Source organism: Dromaius novaehollandiae, chromosome 12 (genome assembly GCF_036370855.1).
Source record: "Dromaius novaehollandiae isolate bDroNov1 chromosome 12, bDroNov1.hap1, whole genome shotgun sequence".
In the NCBI taxonomy this organism is placed as follows: Eukaryota; Metazoa; Chordata; class Aves; order Casuariiformes; family Dromaiidae; genus Dromaius; species Dromaius novaehollandiae.
In genome coordinates this window covers 18,830,105-18,839,683 of record NC_088109.1, presented here as the reverse complement: position 1 = coordinate 18,839,683, position 9,579 = coordinate 18,830,105, and positions in this window count along the sequence as shown.

Sequence of the window (9,579 nt, the reverse complement as noted above, 5' to 3'; positions counted from 1 at the left end):
AGTGTAACGTTTGGACCTCTGGGCTCATACAGGGATGAGCAGTGTGCTGCCTTAGCTGTTTTTGTCACGCAGAGAAGCAATTTAAGCCAGTCTTTTATGCCCAGACGGAGTCGTGGGTTTCCACGCTGCACAGCAGTGTCTCCTGCAGCAATCCCATGCATTTTGGAGGGACCTGCTGCTTGTTGTGCAAGGGAGGATTCAAAATGACCTGCAACCAGCAGTGATGCGGAGACCTGAGGACATTTCAGTGTTGTATCGTGTTTCATTGAGTCACACGTTCAGAGAGTTTAAGACCCGAGGGGGCAGTTAGATCATCCGTACTATCCCCCTGGTATCTCAGGCTGTTAAATTTCACCCATCCATCCCCATGCGAAGCAAATAACCTGTATAACCTGTATTTGGCTTGCACACATCTTGCAGGAAGGCATCCAGTCTGGATTTAAAGATACCAAGAGATGGATGATCTATCACTTCACAGGGTTTGTTTCAAAGGTTAATCCTCCTCACTCTGAGAATGTGATGCCTTATTTCTCATCTGAATTTGTCTGGCTTCAGGCCCTACGCAGTCATTCTTGCTCTGCCTTCCCCCACGGGTTGAATAGCCTTTCAGCGCCTGGCTTTTTCTCCTCAAAGTTGCTTATGCCCAACACGCAAGGCATTTCTTAATCTTCTTTTAAAAAACAAACTCTGCAAGCATGGCCAAGCAAGCATTTCCCTAGCACTCAGGTCACTGTGCCCTCCTGTACAGTAAAGCCTCTCCTGCTCTTCTGCACCATTGGAAGTTAAACTGCAGTTATCAGCGATGTTGCAGCACTGGCCTTCCCAGGCTGCATACCCAGGAAAGCCAGTATTTGGGGCTCACACAAGCCTTTTTGCCATAGCATCATATCATGCCTTTGCCCCAGGCTCCATTTGGAAGGTGCATGATATCCATCCCCTGTTCCTGGATGTTCAAGTTTGATTTGGCCATGTTAAAATTCATTTTGTTTCACTAAAACTGATGCACCAAGCAACCTGGGTGACGGACTGCTCCTGATGTTGTGAATTCTTGTTTTGTGCACAGATGTTATCAGTAGTATTTTTTACCTCTAATCAGAAGTTTTTAATCAATTTCCTAATCATTTGAATCAGAGGTTGTTGCAAAACAATGTGCACTGTGTTCTTAGAAAATATTTTTTTTTAGTAACAGGAAAGAACTTGAAAACCCTGAGCCAAGGGAGTTCTTTTTCTTTTTTCTTTTGGTTTTGCCTTTATTTTGACAGTTACATCTCTATCTCTTCCACAGGCCATTGCACAAAATGCAGCTCCACCTAGATCTGGGCTCGGACAGGAGGTTATGAAAATTTACCCACTGATTCACTCTATGCACTGTAGCTTTTGTGAAATGGATTCATTTAGAAGTTTAATTACTGGAGATTAAATATATGACAGTTGGGCTAGACTAGAACATAATACTGCTGCTCAGCCAACCTTGAACCCGCATATTTCAGCTTGCTCAGCAAAATCCCATTGGATTTGTAGAACCATCAGATTTACCTGTGAACGTTTTCGGTTTGGCATTTTGTGGGTGCTGGCTTTTCCTTCTGTGATTTACGTGATGTTGGAGGATTAGGTAAATAGTACTAAGTCTCCACCACCTTTTCTCTGCCTTGAAAATGTGCCCAGCTATGGATTAAAGAAAATTAGTACTATACATACAGCAGCCCTTTACACAATTTCTTGCAAGTTGCTTTTCCAGTTTTATTTTGCTAACAAAGGCGTAAAATATATGGGTTGAAGCCCACTTTCAGCTTTACTGAGTCATAAAAAATTATGACAGTTGATGGAAAAGGATAGAAATATATCATTTTCCAAAAAATAGGGGGAAAAAAACAAACCCCAGAAGTCCAAAAAGGCAGAAAATAAAGCTGTAAAATGAAAGAAAAAAGGTTTTGAACTATTTTAATTAAATTTCACAATCAGCTCAAGAAATGACCCATACTGATTATGAGGAAGCAACCCGTGGCAACCCAGTCACTTTTTATTTTCCCCATACTGAAGACTTTGAGGAAGAGCGTGCTTGACTAAACGTGCTCACCAGGGGTGGAGAGGAGATGGCTCAAGTCCTTGATCCTGGTAAATATTTTGCATTTGACCAAGCCAGAAGGGCTCCAAAAGCAGATTTTGGGACACTTCCCCTTGGGATCATAGAGGATGCAGTGACACGGAGCTGTCACCTTGTTTGTTCTCCTACCCTTAGGGAAGACCAGCTGTATCTAGATTACTACTCACAAATATCAGTCTAAGCTGAACCCAATTACTGAAATGTTTCACCTGCCTAAATGTGCTTAATGAACCTTGCTGCTGGAGTCACATCTATCTTACCCATCCCGGGGTGGGGGAGACACTGGCACTAGGAGCACAAGGTGACTGCAGTAAAACCTTTAAGATTGTTGATGCCTGGGCTGAAGTTTCCTCTCCTCAGCCTCTGCTACTAGCTGGTTGAGGAGGCTCCTGGCAGTGAGTGTGGACTGCAGAAATCCCATCCTTAGGTGCTTTTCTCTCTGTAGGCACCATTAGGGGATTCAGGATCCAGCTTACAGATGGGGATTCACAAGGCACTAGCATGGTCCCTCAAGAGGAGGAGGAGGAGGAAGGATGAAGCAAAGTCTGGTGAGCTATGCAGATTGTTTTCCCTGCTGCAGAGCCCCAGCTCTTCTCAGCACAAACCTTTTGCTGTAAACCCCTTTTGGACCCTGGGGTACCTGCACTTTCCTGTCCCTGCCTTGCTTTGTTGTGGCTTTCTACTGATGGTGGTCAAGGACCAACAGCAAACAGGTAGGAGATTTGCAAAGTGTTTTAACTGCTGAGTGTTTTAACTGCTCCTATATTTCCTAACGCAATTTTAGTTAGTGCTCTTGGTGCCGTTCTTGTTTTCTTGCTTCATTTCAAAATTTAGGGCTGGCAGTTGGTGCAGACACATGTTGTTATACCCCTACTGATTTCATTAGTCTACGTTGATTTAAATCAATACAGGAAGGGCTCTTAAAGAAGAAGGGTGTGGGGAAAGCAAAATGGATTCAGCATGCTATGTAAGGTGACGTGCTCTGACACAGGTCAGTGCTGGCACTGGGTTGGATGAGAAACAGAAAGGATTCACAGATTTCCCTCCCTCCTTTTTTTTAAAGTTAGTTCTTCTGCTACCCGCCATGGTGAAACAGATGTTCCTTGGCGTGTTGATGTGGACCCAGCCTCTGTGTGCGTGTGTCTGTGCGTGTATTAAGTGCCCTCTGAATACTAATGCATGTTTTTCTGGGCCTGTAATTAGGAAATCCTGAATTCTTCCAATACTTTCCAGCAGCCAGACTAACAGCTAATTTTAAGAAATACAGAATTGGCTGCTGTATCTCTGAACTTTGGAACACAGCTCTCTAAGAGACACATTTCCGGAGACAGCAATATACCACAGTCCTAATTTCAAGCAGAAGAACAATAGCAGTGTCCCCATACTTCAGGAAGAGGTGTTTAATGTGGTGAGGCCATGACTAAGCCCCCTGCTAGATAGGAGATTACACACCAGTTACAGAGTGCCAAATGAGTTAAAATAAATCTGCGTTTTCCTGCGCGTTCGTTAACCCCTGCGCACCTCCGTCGTCCCTGCCAGCAGCAGGACCCTGCTGCAGCTCGGTGCCCCTTCCTGCCACTCACCTCTCTCCTCCGGGCTGGCTCTGCTCCAGCTCCGGCTTCGCATGCACGGGACCTGCTCGGGAACGGACAGCCGGAAAAGGCTCCTTGCTCCTGCCGGGAAACCTGGCCCTTCCTCGGCTCAGCTGAACCCAGCCGCCCAGGTTTCCTAAGGCTTGGAACTCACATGTTGACCTGATGAACCACAGTGCTTTCTTCTACAGTTTTGTGGCCTTTATGTTGCCATGTTTTGAGCCAATTTTTACAATTCGCGGTGATATGCCAAGGAAAACTTCCTCAACATAGTTCCTGCATCTGTGCAGTAGTTGGTTTTCAAAGTTAAACATCCCCGCTGTTTCATATTTTTTTAGATGCCAGCAGTGATTAGACATTACCATAGGCTAATTGCTTGTACAATTCCAGTTTTTACCTTGCAGCTGCCTTGAAATTTACAGCTGCAACAACAGGAACAAACCCCGTGTTCTCAGAAAATACAAATTAGCCAAAAGCAAAACAAAACTGGTTTTTTTGTGTCTTTTGCAGCTGTTTATCCCCAAATTGGAGAGCTACTTACACCCCATCCATTTAAGCCTTATAAACAGACTTTACCCTGGTCTGAGACATTGTATATTTAACATCAGCCCAGAGCCCAGCAAAGGCACTTTGTCAGTGCAAAAAGAAATACCCACCTTTTATGACTAATGCTCTGCATCTCCAGGATTTTCTTTTAATGCAAGGGATGCCAGACACTTTGGTTAAAGAATGTGTGTGCTATTTTTTTCTGTCTTTGGTATCACTGTTAAATCAAGACGTACGTGCAAAGAGGACTCTGTTTCTGCAGTAACTAACATATGTGCACCCAGGGTTGTAAACACATCTGGGGGAGAGGCTGAATTTTTAAGTACAGTGTATTGCAGCACTGCTGCTGAGCTCCTCACTGGGGTGTGTAAACGGTAGTGTGATGGAAATCTTGTGTACAGATTTTTCATGAAAGGTATGTGAACAGAGTGTAGAGGGAAAAAAAAGAACAAACACCCACACTGAATGATTCCTCTTTGGGGCAGCATTGCTCAAGGGCTAATGTTTCTCCCCAGAATCAAGTTCAATATTGAACAAGCAAGCTCCCTTTGGACGGAGGCACCCAGACGAAAGGAAGTGTTAGCACCCTTCAGCACGCAGCTGCAGCTGATGCTACATGCGTTTTCAGCCTGCCGCGGCTTCGAGTAGCTCTCTTGGCCCACGTACCGCCACCCTAAAGGGAGAAGAATCACCTTGCTGCCTTTTGCAGATCTTGGCATGCAGTTATTAGATTCAGATGCTGGAACATGTGCTCACGCTGGAGAGCCTACATCATGCCTGCGGATGTTTGCTAATCCCAAATTTCAGAGCCTCCTCGGTCTCACCGGCACATCAAAGCTTCGCGGAGCGTTGTAGTGCAGATGAGGAAATTGCAAAGGGGCAGTACATGGCAGGTAATGGATTAGGGTCTTTCAGAGGAGTGAATGTTTGGCTCAGGCAAATGATAGGTAATTATAAACAGTACGGGACTTGAGAGGGTTCCAGAATTAATTTATATCTAGCTGCTTATTCTCTTGTCAACATTTCCTCTGCCCCTTCCCCTATGGAAGAAGAAGGTCCTCCAGCAGGACCTGCAGCCAAGCTCTTCCTTTCCTCCCATCGCTGCTCTGCCCCCGGGTGCCGCTGGGCTTGGACCCCGCGCTGACTCTGGAGACTGTCTGCTCTGTTGTTAGCAACTCTTCATCTCACGTCTTGCAAAAACATATGGTAAATCAGTCCTTCTGCCCTGTTCTGTGGGGACGAATCCCCAACCGAAGATCAGCCTGCAAGCTCAGACACACGTATACTCCCAGAAATGCTAGCGAATGCCAAAATGAAAATAGGAATAAGTAACCCAATCTGAAGCCACCCTAGGAAACTTTTCTTTTGAAATGCATTTATTTTGCTAACAGTAAAAAGATGTTTAAATAGTCTGGGCCAGTTTCAATTCTTAATTTTAGGAACAGCCTTGAAAGAGAATATTAAGCTGCTATTTATGGGACATAGTAAGTGAAAGCTGACTAAGCAGGGAAGCGGATGGTTAGACTGCACAGGTTGAGGGGGGGTTATAACTTGGCCCTTCTCTCTCTATCATGTGCAAACCCAGTAATAAGGCATTTAAAAAGCTGCTCTAAGTACTGACTTGTTGGTGTGGACGGAAGCAGGGCCTCTTTGCAGCGAGGGCTTTCCTTGTCCCCCTAGTCTGGCACATTCACGTGGCCTGCTGGTTGATTGGCCTCGTCAGAGGGCCAAATTCACCCGCAAGCAGAGGTGGTATTTGCACAGTGGACATCTCCAATGGCTAGTAAGGCCAGAGCAGTCTCCATGCTGTTGGAGTTGATGCGCAATGTGATATTTCTTGCTACATTTTCCACCTAACTTGACTTCTAACAAAAGCCAAAGTAACCCCATTCCTTTCTGCCCTCTGTCCCTACTTGTCTAAACTGGGCTAGTGTCACTTCTGCTCCCATCACCTCCGAAAACCCTATATCCTTGCTGACTTCTAAAAATTAGCATGGCTCCAGGGCTAGATCATTCCCATATCAAGACCTTCAGTGAAGCTTCTCATTTCTAGTTTTGAGACGTTACAGAAGTGCCGTACCTGCTAAAGGGAAGGCTCCCTCCTGTTTTTCCGCGGGAACTCAATGGCCATATAAAGGTTTAGCATTTGTTGTCTAGTGCAGGTGCCTTTTGCTTTCTGTTGTGGCTGAGTTAGTCGCACAGGAGAAGAGGCAACATATTTCATTGGAGCTGCTGGGAATAGGCTGTGGCCAGGAGATGAGGAAATGTGGCAGTCCCTCACCTGCGTTTTCATTACGTTTCCCCCCTCCATGCCCCTGTCTCTGCTAACACATGAGGAGGCATTCAGCGGCCCAGGGAAAACGTCTGTGTATGTGCTGCGTGCTCTCTGGAGACTGGATAATACCTCGCTACTGTTATTAGCAAGTAAAGTTATTTCCTTAGGAAAAGAAATGACAAGGCTGGTACCACACTACTGATGGCTTGAACGCTTTGACCAATAGGTCATTACATTATTTGCACCCCACAGCTCCAGCTAGTCTATGTTTATTGCTTTTCTTTCTCTCTGTCTTTATGTTTTTGTTTTTGGGGTTTTTTTTTGTCATGAGCAAGAAATAAGAAACTGTCCTTTCCCCTACTTACCTCATTAGGACTTTAATAACTGAAAGCACATTTTTGGCAATTAAAGTTGGCAGCCATCAGGATTTTTTTTTTTAAAAACAAGTCTGAACCTTTGCAGCAGCCTCAACAAAAAAGATTTTTTTCTCCCCTTTTGTTTTTTTTTTTTTTTTCCTGGAAGCTAAAAAAAAAAAAAAAAAAGTCTTCACCACTGTTGTGTAATGTTCTCGAGTGGAATAACTAACTGTCTATACAGTTAGCAAAATTAAGGAGTTTACAGTTTTTCCAGCTGTGTTTTCTGTGATGCAACGTAAACAGTGAGCACGACAGCGTGCTGTGGAAATGCTCTGCATGCTCCATGCGAGCCCCACAACTGGATTCCATCACGATAAGGTTGGGTTACTCCATCTGCTGCTGCTTGTTGTTCTTCTCAAATTTCTGAGTCAGCAAAAGCAACAAGGAGAAAACATGAGGATATCTTACCATCGCCCATTTTCATTCCTTCCCCGTGCCAGCAGGAATACGATAAGATTGGTGCAGGGACATGGGGAGTTACCAAGGAAGTTTTTGTGGTTTCTAGAGAAGCATAGGGCTTTGCTTCATGGTGGGGGGGAAACCACTTGCATGGTGTTTGTAGCAGTGAAACTTGCAGAATGAGAGAGAGCTCTCGTGCCTTTGTGTAACGTGAGCTCTGAAAAGCTCCATGCACATTAGCACAGTGAGCACAAGATGCCTGGATTGACCCTTACTGTGAAATGCCCCATGGATGGATGTAGCCGTGCATATGGGTGCTCTTCCCATGCTCAAGTTAAGACATTAGGACAGCTCTGCTTGCCACTGTTTTTTACCCATCCACATGGGTAAACTGTTCCTTGCAGAATGTGAAAGAAAGCATGTGGGTCCCTCCCCACCACGTGGAAGTGGGAGGGATGGCATGCTGGGAGCAGGCATGGGGTGAGGAGGGTGGGAGGAGGCTCTGTGCCACAGCAGTTGAGTTGGTGTCACGGCAGCGTTCTCCAGGGCTGCTGTCCCTCCAGCCACGAGGGCCGTGCTGGAGCAAATCCCAGCTTTAAGGAGCAGTGGGTAGGAGGTGAACAAAGAGCTTGAGGAAGCACAGAGTCAAGGAGGCAAAATACCGTCCTAAGGTAGTGCCCAAATGGCCATGAGGCACCAGATTTAGGTGGTGAGCGTGTGGTCAGAGTATCTGAGCGAGTGCCTGTTTTGATACTGAGCGCTCTCAGCGTGGGAGCGAGCTAGTGGAAAGCTAAATCAGTCAGGTCTGCAAGTGCTGCAATTGCACTTGCCGATGAAGCATAAATGTAGGCGAGGACTGGAGCTGAAACAGCCTCTGGAAAAGGATAAACCTGCCTAGAGCTCCTAGAGCTCAGAATCCAGCTGAGAGCATCTTGCTGAGGGGAAAAACAGCCAACAAAGTGCATCTATTATTTTTTTCTGTCCTGCAGCCAAGTCTTCTACAACAACCATGGCCTGTTATTAATCCCTAGGTAGAGCCATGAAGGCTCTGTAGCACTTCAGCTCCCATGGAAATCCACAAGCCTGAGATGCTGAGATGCCTTTACTAATCTAGACATCACGTACCTGCAAACATCACAGCTGGAAGGACGTGTTTCCTGCTAACATTGTTATTTTATAATTGAACTTCAAATGGAAAAATCAATTGAAAGGTGGCAGTGCTATTAGGATCTGATTCCACCTCTCCGTTACGCTTCACCCTTCCACGGTCCTCTCAAGTGGTGTGAAATGACAGGGTTTGATGCCAGTTTCGTGCCAAGGGAAATCATCTGAATCTGAACATAGCCTTCCAAAGACATTTTTAGTGAATTACAAAGTTTTTTTTTTTTTTTCTTCCTTCGTCTATGTGCAACAAGCCCTCTCCTGCCTCCCCCACGCCTGTCTCTTTGTACGGCTGCAACGCCTGGTCATGCCCTGTTCCATGGAGAAGAAAAGAGGCATGTCTGAAATGTTTATAGACTCCGTTGCCAAGATACAGAAGGAGGCTCATTGGGTCTGTGCGCCAAGCTGTTAGCTGCTTAAAATGTACCAAGTCAGGGCTGCAGATGTGCAGACTGACACAGCTAGGACTGACAAGTCCCTTCCAGTGAGAGGACTGAAGGCTACAAGCAGCATTTTCTGAGCAGTTTTGAGCCATACTCCTAGAAAGGCTCAACTAGAAGCAAAATAATCTAGCATAGATAGTGGGTACCCATAATGTTGAGACCAGTATTGCAATAGCTCCAGTGTTTTAATCTAATTATGCATAGGGTATGGGATACTCAGTGGACATTAAGAAGTCAGAGGATAGCTTTGATTGAAAGTCCTCAAATGACTCCTGAAGAGAAGGATTTGGTGCTGATGTTCTTCGCAGTCTTTCTCTCTGAAATCTCCAATTCTTGTTGCATCAAAGGCTTAAGGAAAAAAAATGTAAGTGAAAAGGTGGGACAGAAACAGGCTTTCTATGTGTAAAGAATTTCTAGATTTCAACTCTGCACTAGCACAAACTCAGGGCCTCCCAAAACTCAGGGCGGGGGGGTAGGGAGAGAGAGATTAAAAAGACCTATTCAAAAATAATGGAGAGCCCGAGGGCGAGGCCAGTTGTGTGGGATTTGGGAGGTGCAGCTTACTCTGAGTCAGGCACTTCAGGCTCTTGAACTTGGTTCTCCCACGTTCCTGATGATCTGCCCGGAATGGAGGCAATCCCTA